Source organism: Papio anubis, chromosome 18 (genome assembly GCF_008728515.1).
Source record: "Papio anubis isolate 15944 chromosome 18, Panubis1.0, whole genome shotgun sequence".
In the NCBI taxonomy this organism is placed as follows: domain Eukaryota; kingdom Metazoa; phylum Chordata; class Mammalia; order Primates; family Cercopithecidae; genus Papio; species Papio anubis.
Genome location: NC_044993.1, coordinates 47,594,247 through 47,618,917, shown reverse-complemented (window position 1 = coordinate 47,618,917; position 24,671 = coordinate 47,594,247). Strand labels below are relative to the sequence as shown.

Here is a 24,671-nt window from a genome sequence, read left to right as displayed (position 1 = left end):
TGTTCAGGCTGGTCTGGAACTCCTGAGCTCAGGCAATCCACCTGCCTCCACCTCCCAAAAATGTTGGGTTTTTAATTGGCCTGGTATTTGTTGAGGTCAGCTTAGGAAGACTTGATTGTATTATCATCATTTTTGTTATTTAATCCAGTTTTGTTTTTATTTTTGTTTTTGTTTTTTTCAGACAGGATCTTACTAAGATGCCTAGGCTGGAGTGCAATGGCACAATCATGGCTCACTGCAGCCTTGACTTCCTGGGCTCAAGCAATCCTCCCACCTCAGCATCCTCAGTAGCTGGGACTACAGGCATGGCCACCATGCCAGGCTAATTTTTGTATTTTTTATAGAGATAGGGTCTCACCATGTTGCCCAGGCTGGTCTCGAACTCCTGGGCTCAAGCAGTCCTCCAGTTTTGGCCTCCCAAAGTGCTGGGATTACAGGCGTGTGCCACCGCACCCTGCCCAAACCATCTTTCATAGTGGCTGTACCATTTTTAATTCCCCTGGCACGGAGTGAGAGCTCCTGTTGCTCCACATGCTTGTTAGCATTTGATGTTGTCAGTGTTCTGGGTTTTACATTTTAAGTGTACGTTTCTCCTATTCCAGTTGCTACTATTTTATACCATCCATCCAGGCTATCCGTGCAGGCTACCCCTCTTCAGGGATACCACTTATTTATGGAATGGCTTTCTGTCCTCCGACCTCTATGTCTCTCGTTTTCTCTGTCATAATTTTAATGTTCTTTTTGTCTCCTTCTTTTGTATTCCAAAATAGTTTAGAAAGTTTGTCCTCCAGCTGTTGGTACCTCTGAATGTTTGAGAGAGGACTCCGAGCCTCAAACCCTTTATACTTTTCTATGCTCGTGATCAAAGCTCTGTTAGACCAGCTTTGAGGATGCCTTTGCCTGGCCTGAGAGATCTCCTCTTGCTTTCCACCCACTGGGCTCCAGCCTGGCTTCTGTTTCGTCTTCTAAAGGATGGCAAAGGAGGTACTTTCACCAAAGCCAGAGAAGGCTGTAGGCCCTAGTTCCAGTTCCATCTCAGAAAAGACACAGAAAAGAAAGAAACAGTCTCTCTGCCCCTAGTGTTGTACCTAATTATGTCCATGACTCATATCAAAATACCTCGTCTTTGGCAGGGAATTAACTTTCTGGAGCTCGGTGCCACTAACACTCTACATTGTTGATTCAATTTTCCGTAGGATTGAGTCTGCTCCTTGTGGCTTCAAATGTGTATTTTTGCTCTGCGTTTGCATTTTTAGCTCCTTTTCAGCCCGTGCTTTCCCCATTTGGCTTCCACTTCACCTAGCCTGCCTTCCTGGCAGCTCTCCTTGGCTAAATCTGTTGTCTGATCTTCCGATCTGCCAAGTCTTCGTGATAGAGTTTATATTTTCTTAGGGACGCAAACACATGCTTTCGTGAATGAGTGTGTTTCCTCTAACAGGCACGTCTCAAAGACCTGCTTTGATTGTCTACCTTGAGTATATCCTTCCTCTTTTTTAGGTGGTAGAATTCTCCCCAGTGTCTTATTTGCAACAATTTCCCCCTTTCTTTTCTGTATGGAAAGGTCTCTTTAGGCCTCCCCTTTGCTCATAAATAGGGTGAGTGGGTTCTCTCTGATACCTCTCGTCTTTCACCTGGTTGCAATGGAGTCTTCCTGACATATCTTCAGTGGTACTGCTGGTTGACATGAACATTACTAAATTGATTTCTCTGTTGTCGGGATTTACTTACATTTTATGACTTTTCTTTTCTTTTCTTTTTTTTTTTTTTGAGATGGAGTTTTGCTCTGTCACCCAGGCTGGAGTATAGTGGCGTGATCTCAGTTCACTGCAATCTCCGCCCCCCCCGGGTTCAAGCAATTCTTCTGCCTCATCCTCCTGAGTAGCTGGGATTATAGGTGCATGCCACCACGCCCGACTAATTTTTGTACTTTTAGTAGAGACAGGGTTTCACCATGTTGGCCAGGGTGGTCTTGAACACCTGACCTCAGGTGATCCACCTGCCTCAGCCTCCCAAAGTGCTAGGATTACAGGCATTAACCACTGCGCCCAGCCCATTTTATGACTTTACTAGCTGGAGATGGGATCTCCCTCTCATCTCCTGGTAATGTGAGCATGGAAAAAAAAAAGACCTGCATGTTATTTGAAGGATGCTTGTAGTTTCTTTCATAACAGAAATGGCGAATGTAAAACCCTAATTCCCTCCATGCACTGTTCCCACGTTCCGCCACGTCTTTGCCCAGTTTTACTTTGCAGCTCATGATGTTGAGTGGATGGAAGCCAGGGGGATGAGCGATCCTGGAGCAATTCTCTCAGAAACTTCCAGCCATTCAACATCTGTGATGCCCAGCGAGGGCACGAGGCTGAGAGGGTAAGTGAATGTGCTTTGCATCTTGAGTTGCGAAGAGTCTAGTGACATAAATACCAACCAGCAGTGATGCTGGTGCTGTGAGAGGAAGAATCTAACAGCAACCCAGTGAAAGGTGAGAAGATTCAGATAACCCACCTGCTCTAAGGATGAGTAAATGACAGGCCTGGGGAGACCTGTTAGGTTTGGATAAATAGGAGGGAAGAGTGTGGCAGACATCTTCACTGAGTTTAGCATAAAAAAGTTGGGAGTAGAATTGTGTTCCACTTATTCATTCATTTACTCGTTCATTCACTCATTCATTCCATGACTACTGCTAAGCTCTGGATGTACATTAGAATTATATCAGGCACTCCATTCTGATACAATATCTTTTTTTTTCTTCTTGAGAGAGGTTCTCACTTTGTCACCCAGGCTGGAGTGCAGTGGTGTGATCTCAGCTCACTGCAGCCTTGATCTCCTGGGCTCAAGCAATCCTCCTGCTTCAGTCCTTCAAGTAGCTGGGACTACAGGCACGCACCAGCATGCCCAGCTAATGTTTGTATTTTTTGTAGAGATGGGATTTCACTCTGTTGCCCAGGCTGGTCTCAAACTCCCGAGCACCAGGGATCCACCTACCTCAGCCTCCCAAAGTGCTAGGATTACAGGTGTGAGCCACCACACCCAGCCTCTGATACAGTATCTTTATCCTGATAGCTACTGGGGATCAAAGAGGATACACTGGGTCTTTGTCCTGCGGGGAATCCTCCGTGTGACCTTAAGAAAACGATTCAACCTAATGGTTCTTCATTTTACCCATCAATAAAATGGACATAAATACCAAACATCATAGGGGTTGATGTGAGATTGAGAGGACACAGAGGTGTGGTCCCTACCCTAGCACTTGGCACAGGCTCAGTGCACAGCGCACATTTGCTACTGTGGGGTCTGTATAAGTCCCTCGGAATGCAGAGAGATGGTCTGGGATGGGGATCCTGGATGGAAAAGGAGCATCTGGCTGAATCTGAACTGATTCTAGGAGGTGCCCTGGTGGTCAGTCAGCACTACCCTGCCTGAGGCAGGGATGTGGGGCTCCAGAGCCACCTACAAGTCCCCCCACCTGCCTGCAGACCCAGATGGGTCAGAGCCCAGTGGAGGGAAGGCTCTCAGGCTTGGGGGCTCTGAGAGCATCTTCATGTCCTGTGGGTCTCTTCTTAGGTTGCTGGAAGGGCATCTGTCCTTGACATTTCATTCATTCATTCACTTATTAGATTTTTTTTTGAGTGCATACTGTATGCCAGGCACCGTTTTTTTCTACTATTATTGTTATTATTATTATTGATATTGAGAATACAGTGGTGAACAAGATGGGGTCTCTACTCTTCTGAATTCGTAATTAATTCTGGGGGACGGTGTGGTGAGGCAACAGATAAGCAAATAAGATGGTTTTAGAGCATGAGAATTACAGTGAAAGAAAGAAAAGAAAAGTGATGGGCTGGAGAGTGATTGAGAAGAGGGAGGCCTCTGGGGGAGGTGACATTTCTCTTGAGAACGGAATGTCAAAAAAGAGCCTCCCTGTGGAGATCTGGAGAAAGAGCCTCAGACAGAGGGAATCGCAAGTGAAAAGGCCCTGGGGTGGGAGAGGGACCTCAAGGGAGGCGTGAATATCTGGAGTCCAGTTAGGAGGCGACTACAGTGGTCCATGAAGGAGATGGTGGCAGCCTGGGCCATGGCGATGGGTGTGGAGAAGGATGATGGGCTCAGCCATTGTTTGCAGGAAGAAAGGACGGGACTATAGTGAGACCAGCGGAGGAAGGAGAGGAGTCAGGGGTCACCCTTAGGGTTTTGGCTCCAGAAGCTGGTGGGTGATGCCGTTTAGTGAGATGGAGAAAAGCAGGGTGGGGCGGGGACAGGTTTAGGGAGAAAATCAGGAATTTTGTTTTTGGACATATGAAGGTATAAATACTCATGTTGACTTCTGATCTTCTGTTGACCAAGGAAAGAAGCCCAAACTGTTGTGTGTGTGTGTGTGTGTTTGCATGTGCCTGTGTGCGTATGTGTGCATGTGTGTGCATGTGTATCTGTGTGTGTATGTGAATGTGTATGTGTGGGTGTGTGTGCATGTGTGGGTATGTGCATGTGTGTGTGTGGTGTGTATGCATACGTGTGTGCACATGGGTGCGTGCATATGTGTGCATGTGCATCTGTGCGTATGGGTGCAGGTGTGTGCATGTCTGTGTGTGTATGTGAATATGTGTGTGTGAGTATGTGCATGTGTGGGGATGCGCATGTGCGTGCACAGGCGTGTGTAGTGCGTGTGCATGTGTGCATAGGTATGTGCACGTGTGTGTGAGTGTGCATGTGTGTGCATGTATGTACATATCTGCCTGTGTGTGCTTGTGTGGGTATGTGCATGTGTGTGCGTGTGTGCACTTATGTGCACATGCTTGTGAGTGTGTGTGCACATGTGTGTGTGAATGAGCATGTGTGGATGTGTTCTGCTGAGGGATTTTCAACTTTGGCTCTGTTAACATTTTGTACCAGATCATTCTTTGTTGTGGGGGTGGGGGACCGACCCTGTGCATTGTAGAGTTTTTAGAAGTCTCCATAGCTTCTGCCAACTAGATGTCAGTGGTACCCACGAATGTCTCCAGCCATTGCCAAATATCTCTTGGGAGGCAAAATTGCTCCTGGTTGGGAAGTAACATGAAACCTTCATATTGGCATTTACCACGTCATAGGGTGGAATGGAAAATGCACAGCATGGGTGCCAGCACTGCCCCCTTCCTTACCCATGGTCGACATCCTTAACTGATCACATTGTTTTTTTCTACAAATCTCAGATGCTCCTTCAGAATCCTTCCTAACACTGGTGACCAGTAGCCATTATCAATGACTAGGATAGGCATTTAGATGAAACCCACTTATTCTCTCGTTTCTAAGGTTAGAAAAAGATCTCAAAATGATCTCTGCAGCCCCCACACCGATTTGCAGTCAAATCCTAGACAGCAATCTTTACACATCTGGGCCTCAGTATCCCTATATGTAAACGAAAACAACCTGAACAGCTCTGTATGGATCCGACAGAGCCTTAAGTGGGAGGATCAATGAGACAATCTCGATAACTCAATTTGAGTTTTTGAAGGTGGGCAGAATGTTACAGAAATGTGCAGCGGGATCATTATCTCAAGGGATGCCATGAAGGTGAATCTGTAAATAATTAGAAAACATTTAGCTGGTATAACATGCCAGGTTTAATCATGGCATAATAAAAAGGCAGGCTCTCAGAAGCAGGTGGGCAGGTTGGAAGGCCCTGCAGTCCGCTCTCTCTGGGTATCGCCAGGAGGACGGATGGTGATGCTTGAGGTTACGGTAATCTATGTGCGATGTTTTGTTCAGGCTCAGGGTAACCATGGAGACAGACTTCCCCCCCTCTCTCTGTAGCACCAATTCCACACTCCTGTGCATATGTATACACCGCACATACACGTCCCCTCTTACCTCCAACCCAGCTCATTCTCACGTGGAAGGGAGGGAGGATTCAGGGGAGACCCTCCAGAGGGGTAACCTCAAGGCCGCTGGACTCTGGGGTTGTGGGTTCAGGTCTCGCTTCTTCCGCTTCCTGAGCGTGATCCTGGATATGTCACATAGCCTCTGGGAGCCTCAGTTTCTTAATCTGTAAAATGAAGTTAAGGTACTTTTTCCTCAGCAGCGTTATTTGGTGGAGATCAGATTCTAGGCTGGATGCGGTAGTGCATGCCTGTGGTTCCAGATACTTGGGAGGCTGAGGTGGGAGGATCGCTTGAGCCCAGGAGTTAGAGACCAGCCTGGGCAACAGAGCAAGATCCTGTCTCTGAAACAAAACACAACAACAAAACAAAATTTATCAGCAGTGAAAAAGTCTGTGAACTCCAAAGTACTCCAGAACATGCCCTTGCTGTGTTCTTAAAATGAACCTCAGGAACCCAGAATTATAGTAATCAAAATCTTTAGCTACAATGGCAACAAAAAACCCTCGAAAACAATGAAACAAAACCCCAGATTCGCGATGTCATCTCACCCAGGTCACTGCGTGGCTTCACTGTGTTTTATTTGCATATTTAATAACAACCCCTGAGGTCCAGACCCTTGGCCAGCAGCCTGTGGCCACGAGCAGTGCTGAGTGCCTGGTCCAGGGCCAGCCTGCTTGGGGTTGGATCTCAGTCCAGCTTCCCTGGATGTGGAACTGCAAATTATTTAACTTCTCCATGCCTTAGCTCCTCATCTGTAAGGTGGGATAATAATTGTACCTACGGCAGAGAGATCTGAAGCCCATGGTGAGTAGCTCTCCTTGGTGCTGATGAGATTACATTTAATCCATGACCTACAGGAGGGATTGGGGCCCTTGGATCCAACGTGTAGATATCAGGCAGTCAGTCATGGGAGGGCTTAGGGTTCAGAGAGGTGGGGAGAGGCTGGAGGTGGCTGCATCTCAAAAGGGGAAATATTAGACGGAAAAACGTACCTTGCGATACTCAGATCCAAAGAGGGAACAAACAGGATCTAATGGGTGAGTCCAGCAACATGTGAGAGACCCCATGGGACTTTGGTCCCTTGTAATTTGATAGAAGAATAAGGGTTGGCTCATAGTAAAGATACATGTGAGTGTATATATTATTATTATTGCATTGTTGCTGCTGCTATTGCTGTTATTGTTATTTTGTATCAGCAGTGAAAAGTGGTTTCCCCAAACTAGAACATGACCTAGAGTTGCATCAATAGAAATATTATATCTAGCATGAGGGAGGTGACGGTCTCTCTTTTCTCTGCCCTAGTAGGGGGCCACCTGAAGCATTTGTGTTTGATTCTGGATGGCTTCCATTAGGGGGACATTTACGAACTGGAATGGGTCTTCTAGAGGGGAAAAAGTTTCTCCACGAAGAAACTGAGGCTGTGTTTTCTTCATCCACTAATGGCTTGTGGTTCTAAGAATTAAGAAAGATACAAAGATAAATTTGCAAGTCTGGGCATGGTGGCTCACGCCTGTGATTCCAGCACTTCGGGAGGCCAAGGCGGGTGGATCACTTGAGGCCAGGAGTTCAAGACCAGCCTGGCCAACATGGTTAAACCCCATCTCTACTAAAAATAGAAACATTAGCTGGGCATGTTGGCATACGCCTGTAATCCCAGCTACTCAGAGGCTGAGACATGAGAATGGCTTGAACCTGGGAGGCGGAGGTTGCAGTGAGCTGAGATCGCACCACTGCACTCCAGCCTAGGCAACAGGGCAAGACTCTGTCTCAAAACAACCCCAAAGCCAAAACAACAACAACAACAACAACCACCGCTACCACCAAAGATAAAGTTGTCCCTGTGAAGTGCACACCCTTCTGGGGAGTATAAACCAGCCATGTGACTGTTACACATGTGGGAAATGTAGTTTCCAGCTACAGAAAGAAGCATTTTAAGGAAATGCTCGAGGAAAGAGGAGACTGGGAGTGGGAGTAGCCTGGGGACATCTGGGAGCTGTGTTGAAATGCATCAGGATGTCTGTAGGGAAAAGCGTCCTGACTTCTCCTATGTGACCCCACAGTCACCATCAGAGAGAGACAGTGATGGAGAGGCCTTATAGAAGCAAGCTCAGCTCAAAGCAGACCTGGCTGCTTGGCTGCTACCTGGGTGGGTCTCCCAGAAGACGACCCTGAAACTAGGATTTGAGAATTCGCATTTGAGCAGTTGATTTGGGAAGGGATTCCAGGAAGTCCTGGTGACGGAGGGGACAGAGAGATGGGAAAGGAGAGGCAGCCGAAGCAGTGTCCTGGGGCCACGTGGAATCCCAGCGGAGGGCCCTGGGAGAGTGTGCGGAGCGTGCCTGAGTTGTCCCCCAGAGCAGGGAGGGAACTGGAGTCTTTCTCCACTAACTCCCATCTACCACTGGTTGAAGGCATCATTAACTTTCAGTCTGTCCTGGGTGCTGGGTGGGCACATGCAGGGGTGAGAGAAAGCTCCGACAGAGGGAGTCGTAGGAACTTGCAGCAAGGAACCTGTGGCCTTCAGGGGACTGGCAGGTACCGGGGGCCGCGGACGGCTTTGGGAGGTGGTAGTGAGTTTCCTGACACAGGGTTATATAAGAGGTGCCTGCCGGCGTGACCATGTGGTAGGGAGCCAGGCGAGTCTACTCTGGGTGACAGAGAATCTTTAAACCATTTTGTACGTGTTGCCCACTTGAGAGATGATGTAATCCCAGGCCTTGTCATCCCACGGATGATTTGGGGAGTTTGCGTGTGGGTGGATGTGGGGGAAGAATAACTTTTTTCAAGCTGTTTTTTTCCCCTCCTAAACCACCCACTCCTGCCTCACTCTTGGGCTAATTCTAAATGAAGGGGCCCACTCCAAGGCTCAGCTTTCGGTCAGAAGTGCCCAGTTTGCTGATCCAAATGAATCCCACATGGATTAATGATGTTTTCCTGAGGGACTGGGGTCTGGAAGCAGTGAAGTGACCCCATAATCTGGGAGAACTGCTGTCATCCCCGCTTTGTCCTTTATGAGCTGTGGGACATCAGACAGGTCACTTTCCCTGGGGTGGTAGGGGCTCAGACTTTCCTTCTGGGCGATGAGGGGTTGAATGAGGAAATCTCTGATTCTTAAGTTGTCATTTGCAGCCTCCGGAAAACTTAGAGTAAGACTTGAAAGCAATTTATTACTTGAGCTGCTGTTAAGCTACAAAGACCCTTGTGTGAAAGTAGGGGGCTATTATCATGATGGAGTGCTTAAAGTAGCAAAGTGCTTCCCGATATTTTATTAATTAAACATGGTCCTGGTAAAGCCCCCACTGCCTGCATATGTGTGCTATAAAATCAGACGGGTCTATGTGAGGGAGATGAGTAGATGGTAAATAGTAATTGTCACTAACTCATGCTACTGAAAAGCTAGCAGTCGGGATTCCCATGAGAGAAATATCCTCACCTATTTTATTTTAATTTAAAAGGCACTCTAAAAGCCATTTAAAGTACGAATACTTTAAAAAATACAGCGGAGGATGGGTGTGGTGGCTCACACCTGGAATCCCAGCACTTTGGGAGGCTGAGGTGGGAGGATTGCTTGAGACCAGCCTGAGCAACATAGCAAGACCCCATCTGCTAAAAATATATATCTATATATACACACACACATACATATATATAGCTGGGTTTGGTGGTGCATGGCTATAGTCCCAGTTACTTAAGAGGCTGAGGTGGGAGGATTGCTTGAGCCCAGGAGTTTGAGGTTACATGATCACGCCACTGCACTCCAGCCTGGGAGACAGAGCAAGACGCTGTCTCTAAATAACAACAATAATAAAATACGGCTGCAATTAGTGAGTACATGGGGTGGGGAGAGATGTTGTCTGTGTGCTAGGCACTCTTCTCCATTGTACAGATGGACAAGCTGGCAGTCAGAGAAGTAATTTGCTAGTATAGGGGTTCTCAACTGGGGGCGATTCCCCCGCACCTCCACCCCAGGGACATTTGTCAATATCTGGAGACATTTTTGTTTATCATGACTGGAGTGGGGGCGTTACAGGCAGCCAATGGGTAGAGGCCCTGGATGCTGCTAAACATCCCACAGTGCACAGGATGGCTCTCCTGCAACTAGGAAATGATCCAACCCCTAATGTCCACAGTGTAGAGGCTGAGAAACCAGATCAGCTCTGTGCTCCCTGAATCCTAACCTTGGCCTCTCCCCTGCCTGTGTTGCCACCCCAAGTCCTGCGTGGGAACCCTGTGAGCCTTGGTCTGGTCTCTGATCTCTAAGATGGGCTGAGATATTGCCAACATTTATGTGTGTGTGTGTGTGTTGTGGACTCCCTTGAAGAGGGGATGGGAGCTAGGGAACTTCTCTCTTCAACAATTTCCCACTTTCCACTGTGCTATTTTCTCTTCTTAATATACTCTTTTGTAGTCTGTTTTTCATTTTTTTCATTAATTATCCCCATAAACATTCCTCTGAATTTCCACAGTCATAATAATGATCAATATTAACGGCTTCATACTACTGCATCCTAACCACAAAGCACTATTTCCTCAGTAATTCCTGGGTTGTTGGACATTTATTTTATTTTATTTTTTGTTTCCTTAGAGTTTAATACACAATGATTATTTTCTTGAATAGAACATTTTTATTTGTTGCATGACTTCTTTAGGAGAATTCCCCAAGAGTATTTTTTTCTCTCTTTCTTTTCTCCTTCCCTTTCTCTCTTTCTCCCTTTCCCTTCCTTTCCTCCTCCCCTTCCTACCTTACTTTTTTCTTTTTTATTTGATTTAATTATGTTTTTTGGAATAATAACATATGAACCTGGTTTAAAATTCAAAGGCAGTACAAAAAAATCTCATTCCCAGCCACCCACTTCCCTGCCCGGGGGCAACCACTGGTGGCATTTTCAAGAATTTATCTGGTAAAATTTCATTTTTAAAAATAAATGGCATCACATCACACTCTATCCACTGTTCTACTGTGGTGGGTATAGACCAGGAGCTGATCTCCTTCAGATAGGGAGGTTGGAGAAGGCTTCTCCAAGGAGGTGACACTTGAGTTACGTAGAGGATGGTAAGAGAGGGAAGAAGTGGTCCAGGAAGGATTGGCAGGTGCAAAGGCCCTGGGGTAGGATGCAGTGGGCAGATCTGAAGAACTCCATGGAGGCCGATGGGGCCACTGTAGAAGGAGAGAGGTCAGATTGCTAGAGAGGGACCCTGGTGTACAGAACCTCATTGGCTGCAGTGTAAAATTTGGACTTTATTCTAAATACACTGGGGTGCCTTCGAGGGCGTTTAAGCAGGGAAATGATGGGACGTGGCTTGCATTTAACAAAAGAGCATTCTGATTGAGGATTGGGGAGTTAATGCATGGAGGCAGGCAGAAATTGAAGGGTTAACTGGTGGGGGGCCAGGTGAGATGCTGGTGCCTTGGCCTTGTGGGGAGATGGAGAGAACTGGATGGACTCAGGACATTGTTTGAAGGAACAGCCAATGGATCTGCTGACAAATTAGATGTGGAGTGAGGGGGAAAAAGGCATTTTTGTACAACTCCTAGATTTTTGGCCTGAAGAGATGGTTGTGCCCATTACTGAGATGGAGAAGACTGAGGTGGGAAGAGGTTTTTGTTTGTTTGATTATTTATTGGGAAGGAGGCGATCTTAAATTCAGACCTGGCCGGGTTATGTTTGTTCTGTCTGTGTGACAGCCCAGAGGCAATGTCAAGTAGACAGGGAGAGAACAAAGTACATCCCAGAGCCTGGAAGTGTGATCAGGCTGGAGACATCAACGGAGAAGCCGCCAGCCCCAGGATGGGCTGAGACGCCCGGAAGAGCACGTTGTGCATACATCAATGTATGAATCTATTTGTCTCACTCTCACTACGCCAGCTCTGCATGTTGTCATTCATGTTTGTTATTCATTTTGTAATTTTCTAATTTTCAAAAGCAAACATGGCCTGTAGTGAATGGAAAGAAATTGTGCAGCTGCTTAGATTCGGATCTTAGAGGCTCTCTTACTTGTTTTAGTGGCTTTACCTAATCTGAGGTGAGAATCCAAGTCTGACGGACACCAAAATTAAGAAAAAGAGCCTTTCTGGGTTTCCCGTCATGTTCATGCATCTCCAGCTATTTCTGCCCTGAAAGTCAGAGCTGCTCACTGGAGAGGAACCTTCCAGTAAAAGAGCCGGAGCTGTCTCTTCTCTTCCATGTCTCCTGAATACCCAAGAGATATGGTTCCCCTGTGATCTTGCTGTAATGAATTCTGGTTGCTTTTTCATTATCAGTCCTAATTTTCTCCACTTCCAGATTATTTTCCTTTCCAGTAGGGTTATAATTCCTTGTCGGAGCCCCAGGGCATGTGTTTTTCCCCTCTGCCATCAAGGCAAGGAATTAGGAAGTGCATGATCTCTGTGGAGTGGCTGCTCTCAGGCCCCTGGCATGGAGTTCGTCTGTCAGAAACAGCTCTACGCACATTCAGAAAGTGAATCTCATATTTATGTTAACGTTTGTATAAGGCGGCATTAACTAATTTAGCTAACAGATATTTATGGAGGGCTATCCGTGTGCTGGGGTCAGAACTGAACCTATCTCTCAGCTTGCCACAGAGAATCTGAAAACTTAAAGTAGGCAGAAAATTCTAGGTCACCTCTGTGTTCAAGCCTCTCATTAATGGACAAATGGGCACAGCCATTTATAACCTCAGGGAGCCTCAAGCTCTTGGGAAAGTTAATAGGTGAGTGCAAATAATAATGCTCCTAGTCTCAGCATGGCATGGGTGTGGTTATCATTATGAGCCAGGCTGAATCCCATTCCATTCCATTCCCACCCCATCCCATCCCATCATCCCATGCCAACCCATCCCATCATCCCATCCCAACCTATCCCATCTCATTCTCATCCCAACTCAGCCGACTTTATTCTATCTATTCGATTCGATATTATATTGTAGCTTCCAGTTTTAGTTTTAGTTTATCTCGACCTTAACTTAGTTCCAGTTTTAGCCGACATTCTATCTCTATTCGAATGATTATCTCGATTCCGAATTTATTCGGATCTCGATATTTTATTCGGTCTGATTCGACACCCGATTTTAATTCGATTCGACGATATTTATCTTAACCGACCAGCGATTCGATTCTCGATATTCGATTCGATTCGGTCTGATGATTCGATTCGATTCGGAATTTATTCACTTTCGAGATCTTGGTCTTAATTATTCGATTCGATTTCCGAGGTTTAATCGATTCCATCCCATCTCATGCCATCTCATCCCATCCCATCCCATCTCATCCCATCCCATCTTATCCCATCTCATCTCATCCCATTCCATCTCATCTTATCCCATCCCATCCCATTCCATCTTGTTCCACCCCATCCCATCCCATCCCATCCCTCTCCCATACCATCTCATCCCATCCCATCTAATCCCAACCCATCCCATCCCGTCTCAACCCATACCAATCCATCCCATCCCATTCCATCCCAACCCATCCCATCCCGTCTTAACCCATCCCAATACAACTCATCCCATCCCATCCCATCCCATCCCATCCCATCCCGTCCCATCCCATCCAAACTCATCCCATCCCAACTCATCCCATCCCATCCCATCCCACCCCATCTCAACCCATCCCAATACAACTCATCTCATCTCACCCCAACCCATCCCATCCCATCCCATCCCCATCCCATCCCATCCCATCCCACCCCCATCCCATCCTATCCCATCCTATCTCTATGGTCCTGAGTTCCTGGTCTGGGTATTGGGATTCAAAAATGAATTGGGAAATTCTATTTGGATGCAAGCTGACAGAATCCAGCTCAAACCAGCACAAGCAAAAAGACAAATTTCTACTGGTTCGTGTGAAGAAAAAGGTAGCGGGGCTTCAGTCTCAGCTGGATCCAGGTGCTCATATAACATCAACTGGTTTCAGTATCTCTCTCAACTTCCCATTGTTCTTCTTTCTGTCTCCTTTTTTTCCCTTTCTATTTCTCAGAGGTCTGCATCCTTTCCTGGTTTCACTCTCTGGCAGTTCTCTTCATGTAGTGGCCCCAGCAGCTCTAGGTTTATATCCACCCAGTTTGGCACCAGTAAAAGTCCCTAGAGGGCTCTCATTTGCCGGGCTTGGATCCATTGCTATCCCTAAGCTTGTCACTGAGGTGTGAGGAATGTGGTGCTCTGATAGGCCAGGCTTGGGTCAGCTGCTTACCTCTGGAGCTGGGGGTCGAGTTAGCCTCAACAGAGACTCACGGACCAAGCTGCTGATTCCCCGAAGGAGAATTAAAGTTCTGCTACTAGACAAGGGGAGGAGGGATGCTGGTGAGCAGAACCACAGAAGAACATCCTCTCTGTCTTTCTTCAAAAAGCTTCTTCATGCCTCTGTGCCTTTTACAAGCAGTTCCCTTCTGAAGTGGCCCTTGTGTGACCCTCCTAGAAAATTCGTTCTTCCTCTTTCTTCAGGGTTGTTGGAGCGCCCTCCATCTGCGATGTTTCATCCCACCTGCTGGCATGCCTGCCATGTCCGTACACACTGCCCACATGCACGTGCATGCACACACACACACACACACACACACACTATCCTTGTGGTTTGAGAGTATTGTGTAGTTGGTATCCAGTACCAGAGGAAAATCCTGACAAAGCAAGTGTTGCATCCTAAGCTGCATTTGGGTTTCATTGCCCATCCATCATCCATCCATCTTTCATTCATCCATTATACATCCATCACCTATGAATCCATCATTCTTCCATCTGTCCATGACCACTCATCCATTCATTCATCTGTAGTCCATCCATCTACCCATCATCCACCCACCCATCCATTCATCCACCCATGCATCCATCCATCCATCCATCCATCCATCCATCCATCCATCCCTTCATGCACCCGTATGTCTACACATCCAGCCATCCATTTATCCATCATTCATAATCCATCCATCTAACAAATATTTGCTGATGCCTTTGCTATACCAGATGGATTAGAAGATCCCTGTCCTGGAGAGCAAAACATAGTGAGACAGACGGACACAAAAACAAAGATAATTCAGAATGATACAAGCGATCCCATCTCAGTCTGGTGTCAGCAGTTTACTTGATGCTGCTGATTCCACTTATAAATAACACACTTCTACTCAAATAATGAAAATGGCAAGAGTTCACATTCGTTCAGTTCTTTACACAGCACTTTCTCATTTGTTTCTTAGGCCCCTTCTTTGGGAGTAGGTGTTGTTATCTCTGTTTCTCAGGTGAGGAAACTGAGGCCCAGAGAAGGCAGGGAACAGCTCAAGGACCCTTACCTTGACCACAGTGGAGAAGGTACTCAGATACGGGCCTCACATACCGCTCCTGATCCGTGTTAGGCAAGGTGCTTTCCATAGGTCGAGGATCTGTTCATAAGCTGATGTGGGTCCCCTAGTGCCCTGCCATGCATCACCCTCCAAAACAAACCTGGGCTGGGAGAGCATAGCTGGCTACTGGTCACCACTGCAGGGTCTGAGAGCTCCCTGAAGCCCAGGCCTCCCCATCTCTAGCCACTGCCTTTCTGGCTGCAGGGGACCAGCACTGTGAAGAGAGGCAGTTCCTGCCTCAGCCTGGAGGCTTAAGGAAAGGGCATATTAGGTCCCCTCTAGATAGTATGATCTGCCCTGAGCCTAAGGCTGGCTCTCTCTTTGTTCAAAAGAGAGATTAGCAAGTGCTACAGAGGCATTAACAACATATCAGCACCAAGCTGAGACTTTCTCCTTGGTATTAATGGAAGGACAGGAGGAACATTAAATAGGAAATAATTTCTTTTCTCTGAGAGTTAAAAGCTGGGACTCTAAAGCAAAACTGCCCAGAATTTAAACTCTTGACCATGCAACGAATGCTCAGTCTTATTAATATTACTCATATTGTTATATTGTTGCTGTGGACAGAGTTTAAAAGCCACAAGCAGAATGAGGCAGTGGTAAAGAGTTTACACTCAGGAATCATAGGCCTAGGTTCCAATCCCGGCTTTGTCACCTCTTACTTTTGTCAATTTGCAAGTGACTTGACCTCCTCAAGGCTTGGTTTATTCATCTTCAAGATCAGGATGAAAATAATAAAGATAGTCAACATGAAGGATTATTTTCTACATGCCTGGCACAGGTCTAGGCACTTCTCATGTAATAACTCCCTTGGCCTTCACAGTCCATCAACTACACTGACTAGATAAGGAAATTGAGGCATCTTGAAGTTCAGTATCTTACCCAAAGCCCCACAGCCAATTGTAGGTGAAGGTGGGATTTGGGCCTAGGGCAGTCTGACTCTTGGGCTTGTGATAGGGTTAGGAAAGACTCATGAAATGACACATGTATGTGACCAGCCAAATGCCTGGCACATAGTTTGGTAAAATAAATAGAAGTGATGCTGCTGCTGAGGCCTTAGGTGTCAGCTCTGTTGCTGAGGCTGCAGTGCAGTGGCACAATCACTGCTCACTGCAGCCTTGACCTCCCAGACTTAAGCAATCCTCCCACCTTAGCCCTCCAAGTAGCTGGGACTATGCCTGGCTAATTTTTGTTATTTTTGTAGAGACAGGGTTTCATTATGTTGCTCAGGCTGGGCTCAAGTGATGCTCCCACTTTGTCCTCCCAAAGTGCTGGGATTCAGACTTGAGCCATGGTGCCTGGCCAAGGCTCCTACTTCTAATGATGGAAACCCTACTAGTTTAAGCAAGTCTAAGAAAATTATCTACTCCTGTGAACTACAAAATCTAGGCGGTGTCAGGTTTACCTGAACACAGGTGCCTAAAAGTATCATCAAATGCTCTTTGATTCCTTAGACTCTATTCCATTTAAAATTTAAAATTCAGTTCTTCATTTGTACCAGTCACATTTAACATGTGACTAGTGGCCACTGCATTGGATGGTGCAGAGCATTTCTATCTTCACTACCAGATTGTACTGTGCTGCTTGCTGTGGAAATTAACCTGGCCCCTTATAAGCCCTGCACTGAAACCCCACCCGCCTTGCAACCCTAGAGGGAAGAGAGCTGCTTTCCCATAACTCTGGAGAAAAGGCTCAGGGAAGGTTCTTATTGGCCTGATTTATATCACATATCTATTCCTGAACCAATCACCATGGCCTGCAGCATGTGAATGGAGTACTCTGATTGGCTGGCTTAGATCATGTGCCTGCTTCATTGGTGGGATAGTTAGGTTTGCCCAGAGCACATGGCATATGTTTCCAGAATAGGGGAGAGAGAAGAGGATGGAGAGTGAAAAATGACATACTGTGATAGATGGTATTATTTGTTTATAATTATTAATTCCCCCCTCCACCATTGCTGTGTGTCCCTGAAGGGGCATGTACCACTCCTGAGTGCAGTGGTGCTATCTCCACCCACTGCAACATTTGTGTCCTGGGTTCAAGCGATTCTTCTGCCTCAGCCTCCCGAATAGCTGGGATTACAGGTGTGCACCACCACGCCCAGCTAATTTTTGTATTAGTAGAGATGGAGTTTCACTACGTTGGCCAGATTGGTCTCGAACTCCTGGCCTCAAGTGATCCATCCATCTCGGCCTCCCAAAGTGCTGGGATTACAGGCATGAGCCACCACGCCTGGCCCCACTCTTGATGACTTTGAATTCGGTCATGTGCCTTGCTTTGATTATTGACTGTGAGCAGATGGGACACGTGTGGTATCCGAGCACAGTGAGGCTCTGCCCTGTCACGAGGATGGGATGCCTCAGACAGTGGCTGTTCCTTCTGCCTGGTCCCAGAATGGGAAGGGACGGGGCCCAGCGTCACGAAGACCAGCCAAGCCCAGTAGAGCCCAGCTGAGTTGCGTCCAGCCTGCTTCCCTCGTGCGACAAGAATGAGAAGTAAATGCCTGGTATTGAGAGCCACTGAGAGGTTAGGACTCTGTTCTGGCAGCAAAAGCCGACTCATGCACACCCTGATCCTCTTCCCGAGTCCCGTCCTGCTTTCTGCTCTAGTCCACCTTGGGCTCCAGCTGAGGTCCCTCGATAGTGATCCGCAGCAGAATCAGACTCCAGCGAAGAGCAAACTGAGGCTGGAGTAGAAGAACTCATGACATTTCTCAAGGGGCTCGTCTCCTGATTCCTCTGAAGCTTGCTGCTGTTCATTCAGTCACACACAGTGACTGAGCTCATGTGATATGCTGGGCCCTGGAACTGCAAGATCTTGCCAGACCCAGCCCCTGCCCTCAAGGTGCCCCCAGTCCGTGGGGAGAGACGTGGGTGAGCAGGTAGTGAATGCAGGCCCATGTCTCTGGCAAACCCAGGCCCAGGACTAGCTGGGAGTTTGGCTTCCTGAATATCGGCCAGCCTTGGACCCAGAGCCACAAGTTGATCTGATGAGTTTCTTTAAAAATGACCCTGGCTAGAAGTGCAATCCTAGCCATGCAGGTCGTCTGGCAAGGCCAAAGGATTCTGGAGATTCTCCTGGTAGCAAGGAGCTGTCTTCCCTAAGCTCATTATCGTCTAGCCAGCGCCTGCTGTGGCATTTCTCTGCCTGGGCTCCGGGTCACATTTCACTTCTGTTGCAGTCCCTGGGGCCATCAGGATGACAGGAGCATCACGCCCAACTGTCAGCCCTCTTCTGTCCCAACACACTGTTCTGACTTCAGACCTTGCCAGTCCCAATTATAAAAGAACAGGCAGGGGATGGGGTCCCTGCTCTTTCATAGTGTCCCAGGCAAAGGCCCGGCGCGCTCTCTCTCTCTCTCTCGCTCATTTATTCGTGAATTTATCTGACATATATTGAAAGCCAATTATGTCTCGCTGCTGGGGCAGGCAGGGGTGACAGAGATGATTAAGATACAGTCAGCCCTTCTAGCCTGGGTCCGGCAGCACTGGGGGCCTGCGGAGCCAGGGAGGGTTGAGCTGGGCTTGGGAGGATGGTGAAATTGATCCAGCAGTGAACATTTTAGGCAGAAATAACAGCACAAGGAAAGGCACGAAGACTGGACATAGGGTTTGAGCACAGTCTTTTGGAGGTGGGCCACATGTCCCCCTTATGTCTGCTTTTCCTTAGATGAGATGGCATGGCCCCTGTCCAGAGTTGCCATCTGGGGAGATTTCAGGTTCCCTGAGCCTCCTGGCCCTAGCTGCTGGCCGGGCCCAGTGTCTCCCTCATCTCCCTTTCCTGCACCTACTCTCCTGGTGACATGACTCGCCGTGCACATCTCCTGGGCAGGTGCAGGACACGGCAACCCTTGGTTCATCTGCTCTTCCCAGAGCCCCAGCCTTTCTCGTGCAGGCTACTGCTGAGCCATGATGCATCCCTCCCAGTCCTGCAAGGTTGGCTTTCAGAACCTTGGAGTGGGGCTTTCTCTTGGTTCTGCACAGGAGCTCTTATCACAGCAGCAGTCAGCATGGCCTGAACCCCCAGGTGGGAAATAAATCAGATGGCTGGGATCATAACACTCCCATTTATTGAGCACCTATTATGTGCTGGGCTCTTTGAGGGCTGCTGCAGCACACAGGGAACTTTGGTAAACATAAGCAAGCCTTCCCCTCTGGGCATGGAGGATGGGCTCGATGCAGCCCTGCTCAGCCTCAGCTAAGTGCCCTCGTTCACGCACAACCTGAACAGCTGTCATTGGCAGCCCTGGGCCTTTCTGGTCAATATCTCATTTAATCCTCACAATATCACTATGAGGTGGGGAGGTGTGTTCTGTTTTGACTCCTATTTTACAGTCAAGGAAACAGAATCTCTGAGAGCTTCAGAAACTTGTTTAAGGTCTCCCGGCCAGCAAGTGTGGGAGGAACGCTTCAGACTGGACATCTCTGAGGGTGACTTCTGCCCTTGCTGCTGTATTTCACCCTCTCTTGCCCTCAACAGCGCAGGCCACCCTTCGCTCCTTAGCTAATTTCCCAGCAATTCTCCCCCGCTGTTCCGGGGCCTGTTGTCTTTCATTATTGTATTTTGTAGCTTCCTAGATTGTTTTATTTTTCGCTCCTAGTGGCTCGTTGCTTGGGAGCAGCTGAGAACCCGGCGGTGGCCCTGCTCTAAATGCATCGTGTCAGATCCAAGTTTATCTAATTTACGATCGGAGTTGGTGGCAGCACCTTGTCGATTCCATTTTGAGCTAATTTCCTCCCTGATGATTTCCACGGAGGTGGTGGGCTACTTGCCTCCCGGGATCTCTGCCAGCCCCAGAGCTGGGCTCCATGTGTCGTCTCACCTGGCTGTGAACCCTGGGGGCATCGAGTTGCCCTCAGCCCCATGGAAGGGGTTATTTATGGCCTATCTCAGGAGCACATGGTAGTTAAGACACAAAACCTTGTATCTTGGCAAGATCTTGGGTTTGGAGGCAAAAGTTCAGAATTCAAGTCCGCTTGCTGCCACTGTTTTTCTTTTTCTTTTTCTTTTCTTTTCTTTTTTTTTTGAGACAGGGTCTCATTCTGTCATCCAGGCTGGAGTGCAGTGGTGCGATCACGGCTCACTGCATCCTCCAACTCCTGGGCTCAAACGGTCCTCCCACCCCAGCCTCCTGAGTAACTGGGACTACAGGCAAGCACCCCCACACCTGGCTAATTTTTTTGTTTATATTTTTTGTAGAGATGGGGTCTTGCCATGTTGCACAAGCTGGTCTTGAACTCCTTGGCTCAAGCGATCCTCTCACCTTGGTCTCCCAAAGTGCTGGGATTACAGGTGTGAACCACCATGCCACTTTCTTGCTCTGTGATCTTAGGCAAATTGCTTAAGCTCACTGAGTCTCAGTTTCTTCACCTGTGAAATGGACAATAACGATGCAGTGTTTTTCTTTCCCAAGATGGCAAAGAAAGAGGAACGCTTTGATGATAGACACGTTGGTAAGGATGTAGGGATGCGGGAATCTTCACACAATGCTGGTAGGAAGGAACTGGCCCGACCGTAATGGACAACAGTTTGTCAATGTGTATTAGAACCGTAAATATTCGTACCCCTTGCCCCAGCAATTTCAACTGGGGTTGTATGTGCGGAAGATGAACGCGTGTGCACAAGAATGTTCATTGCAGTCTCATTCAAAATAGAGACAAATGAGAACAAACAAAATGTTCTTTAATAGGGGGATGGCTAAGTGAATTGTGGAATATTCTTTCTATAGAATGTGCTGCAGCCATTAAAAAAGATGAAGTGATAAAATCTATAGGAGACAAATGGATTAAACTTATTGGCAAGTGAAAAAAGCTGTGCTTAGAAAGATAGAAGAAAGATAGAATGATAAATATAAAACAAAAACAGAACAATATTTTATATTTTCTTAAACAAAAACCTTTTAAAATTATGAATTATGTATACTGGCCAGCTATAGTGGTTCATACATATAATCCTAGCGTTTTGGGAGGCTGAAGTGGGAGGATCGCTTGATGCCAGGAGTTTGAGATCAGCCTAGGCAACATAGTGAGACCCTCATCTCTATTAAAAAAAAAATTAACTGGTTGTTGGCTGGGTACGGTGGCTCACACCGGTAATCCCAGCACTTTGGGAGGCCAAGGTGGGCAGATCATGAGGTCAGGAGTTCAAGACCAGCCTGGCCAACATACTGAAACCCTGTCGCTACTAAAAAAAGCATACAAAAATTAGCCAGGTGTAGTGGCATGCGCCTGTAGTCCCAGCCACTCGGGAGGCTGAGGCAGGAGAATTGCTTGAACCTGGGAGTTGGAGGTTGCAGTGAGCTGAGATTGCACCACTGCACTCCAGCTTGGGCAACAGAGTGACACTTCATCTCAAACAAAACAAAACAAAATAAAAAACAAAAAAAGAAAAATACAAAAATTAGCTGGGCGTGGTGGTGTGCACCTGTATTCCTAGCTACTTGGGAGGCTGAGTCATGAGAACTACTTGAACCTGGAAGGCGGAGCCTGCAGTGAGCCGAGATCACACCATTGCACTCCAGCCTGGGCAACAGAGTGAGATTGTCTCAAAAAAAAAAAAAAAAAAAAAAAATTAACTGGTCATGGTGGTTTGTACCTGTAGTCCTGGCTACTTGGGAGGACCACTTGAGGCTAGGAGGTTGAGGCTTCAGTGAGCTGTGATCACGCCACTGTACTCCAGCCTGGGTGACAGAGTGAGACCCTGTCTCCTAAAAAACAAAAACATGTATCTAGAAAAGTGCATTAAAAAAAGATGATTTACGATTTAATGATTTTTCCCTGATCAAACCTCATGTAATCACTCTGAGGTCAAAAATAGAATATTGCCACCACCCAGCAACTCCCCTCATGGTCCCACCAGCACCCATTACCCCTGAGTCATATCCACTATCCTGGCGTTATTATGATGGTCAGTTCCTTGGCTCACTTTATAATTTTGCCACCTAAGCCTACCACCCTAAACATATTAGTATAATTTTGCCTATTTGGTTTTGTATTCACATTAACGGAATCACAATGTATTCTGCTGCTGTGACTTCTAAGGCTAGGTCACAAAAGGCATTGCAACTTCCGGCTGAGTCTTCTGGTTTGCTGGCTCTAGGGAAGTCAGCCACCATGCTGTGAGGATGCCCAAGCAGCCCCATGTCGAGGCCCATGGGGAGAGGTGCCAGCCCCAACTGGGCTATATTCTGGCATCTTGCTCAACATTATTTTGTGAGACTTATGCCAGTCACTGCTCTGCTATGTAGGATTTTGGGGGACATGAATATGAATATAAATGATTAGGAAAAAAAGATCTAGAAAGGTACTCACCAAAGTGATGAGGTCAGTTTGGAAGAGGAGCCCAGAGGTAGGGACGGAAGAGTTCTAAGGAGAGTTAGGGGTTTTATCTACTATCTGAATTTTTCTAAAGGAGAAATGTATTGATGCGTTATTTAACTGATTAAATTTTAAGAGAAAGAATAAAATGGAAAAAATAAGACCTGTTTGCTGGAGTTGTTGGGGAGATGGAATGCATTAATGTAGGTAAAACCTGGAGCCCAGAGTAGGCACTCAGTTAGAGGGAGATGAATACCGGTGAACACGAACTGAATGTCTTTTGGAAGTAGCCATAGGAGCACTACAGTGGAGTGGTCAGCTGCTCTGGATTGGACAGTCTGTGTTCAACTCCTGGCTCCACTGCTTAGTAGTGGTGTGACCTTGGGCAAATGATTTAACTTCTGTCTCCCCAACCCTGAGTTTTACCATCTGGATTAGTTATCACTTGCCACCTGATAAGTCTGTGTACTTGCACCCCCTTTGCCTTCCACCATGATTGTGACTTTTCTGAGGCCTCCCCAGAAGCCAAGCAGATGCCCCCTCATGCTTCCTGCACAGCCTGTGGAACCATGAACCAATTAAACCTCTTTCCTTTATAAATTACCCAGTCTCAGGTATCTCTTTATAGCCATGTGAGAAAGGACTAATACACCACCTAACAAATCATCCCCAAACTTACTGGCTTAAAACAGCAATAATTGCTGATTATCTTTCATTGTTTCTGTAGATCAGGAATTTTGGAGTGGTTTGGTGTACAGTTCTGGGTTAGAGTCTCTCAGGAGACTGCAACAGGTGTGAGTTGAAGCTGCAGTCATCTGAGACTTTGACTGTTGCTGGAGAATCCTCCCAAGGGGCCTCACGTACATGGCTGCCTGGTTGGGGCTGGCTAGTTAGCTCCTTTCCCCATGAAAGGAGCCACAGGGCTGCTTGAGCATCCTCACAACATGGCGGCTGGCTTCCCCCAGATCCAGCAATCCAAAAACCCTAGCAAGAAGTTGCAATGCCTTTTGTGACCTAGCTTTGGAAGTCACACACTGCCACTTACGCAGTTGTTGGTCACACAAGTCATCCCTGATTCAATATGACAGAGGACTGCAAAAGGGCAGGCAGACCAGGAGATGAGGCTCACCGGGGTCATAGTGGCTGGCTGCAACACCCCCTCTGACGTAGGGACAAGAGTACACACTTCACAGGGTTTTTGTGAGGAGTGAGTGAATCAATCCATGTAAAGGTACTTAGAACAATGGTTGGCATATGGTAAACTTCAGATGAGCACTAGTTGTCATTATTATTTCAGAAATGCTGCCAGACATCCCCTTCATGCATTCTTCTGGGTATTACTTTACTGCTTAATTTTGCAAATGTAGATTGGTTCTCAGGTTCCCTGGAACGACACCCCTTATAACAATGATCATGAATAGCAGCGCTTTGGAGTAACCGCCAGAACTGTTTGAGCCACCGCACAAAGACGGCACCCTGCATAGCCATTTTGCATGTCTGCTTCACTGGGTGGACTGAGTCGCCAATGCCCAGCAAGACAGTAGGGCTGATTTTGATCTCTTTGGGAACAGGCATTGAGTCTTTGACTTCAATCAGTTGCCACATCAATGCCTCTGTGCGAACAAAGGCATTGATGTGAGAGTAGACTTGTTACTTTCAAGCACAGAACAGGAAACTTGACCATCTTCAGTGCTTCAGTCCAAGGATCCGAAACTCAAGTGCCTACAAGGCCAGACAGGTGACCCAAGTTTGGGAAGTGGCCAAGGGTATGAAGAACAAGGTGAGCAAGATGACAGAGCAGCAGTAGACCCCTGACCTTGGTGATGGAGAAACAATAGGGAGTGGTAGGGACTGTGGCAAACAGGAGCGCACATGCCCTGTCTCTGGGGCCACTGTCAGCAGTGCCAGTGAGTCATTGTCTCCAAGACTGTGGTCCAGCATGGCCTAAATTTCTGCTCCCTTCTCTGAGTGCTTTGCTGCCGTGGTCCACCATTCCAGTGACCCTTCGGACGATTGATGCTTGAGTTGTCCTGTAATTTGCATCCAGGTGTTACCAGAAATGTGTCTCGATCCAGACCCCAAGAGACAGTTCTTGGATCCTGTGCAAGACAGAATTTGAGGTGAAGCCATAGCAAGTGAAAGCAAGTTTATTAAGAAAGTAAAGCAATAAA

At 47.2% G+C, this 24,671-nt stretch overlaps 1 protein-coding gene across 1 annotated transcript in view; it reads left to right on the top strand.

Moving 5' to 3' along the window:
- Positions 1-24,671, top strand: part of LOC116271249 (translation initiation factor IF-2-like) — a 104,454-nt gene that overhangs the window by 20,700 nt on the left and 59,083 nt on the right. The gene's annotated exons all lie outside the window — the stretch shown is intronic.